At 33.8% G+C, this 728-nt stretch overlaps 1 non-coding gene across 1 annotated transcript; it reads right to left on the reverse strand.

Annotated features, from left to right (window-relative positions):
- Positions 1-561: 561 nt before the first annotated feature.
- Positions 562-634, reverse strand: Trnar-ucu. Its single transcript has one exon. It is a non-coding gene; the product is annotated as a tRNA-Arg (tRNA).
- Positions 635-728: the final 94 nt, after the last annotated feature.

Below are 728 nucleotides of genomic sequence, written 5' to 3' on the forward strand. Positions count from 1 at the left end.
GGTATCTGTTCAAACCCCTTAGTCAAAGCACTTTTTGGCCAACATAACGAAGTCCAATTCTTGCTTTCAAATGACTTCTTTTCGTGCATCACAGGATATAGAGGAGCCAGCTAATATCATAAGCATGTTCAAAAAATATTGTTTGTAGCTTTTTTAAAAGCAGAAAAATCATGTGCCAAAAACGAATGTCATCGACAGTTTATTAATAATAACTCTATTTTGTTAATATAAAGAACTAATAGAAAGTTTATCGAACGTGAATAAATTCGTCCAAAAATCTTGAAGAAATATTATCATGAGCATTACCATTCTTTAAACTTCTAATTTTTTTCGATATAAGTTTATGTGATAAATTTGTACAACCATACATGATGAAGAATATTGCTTAAACTTCATTAGTGAATAACCCCAACATCCTTTCCGTCAAATACCATAATAACATTTTCCTTACACTTAATGGATTGAAACAATTACTCATCTTTTACATTTCCCACCAAAATCAGTTGTAATGGTTTCCGCTCCTCTCGGTGTAGTCTAATCCTCAAAAATAATGCCGTCAATCATCCCTACCGGGGGTCGAACCCGGGACCTTTGGATTAGAAGTCCAACGCGCTATCCACTGCGCTACAGGGACTTATAATAAATTATCAGGACTTTGTTAATATTCCCTAATTCTATAAAAGCATTGGATTTGTGAGCCACTTGCTGCTATTTTTAACTAATTCTTC

Source organism: Limulus polyphemus, unplaced genomic scaffold (assembly GCF_000517525.1).
Source record: "Limulus polyphemus unplaced genomic scaffold, Limulus_polyphemus-2.1.2 Scaffold169759, whole genome shotgun sequence".
NCBI lineage: Eukaryota > Metazoa > Arthropoda > Merostomata > Xiphosura > Limulidae > Limulus > Limulus polyphemus.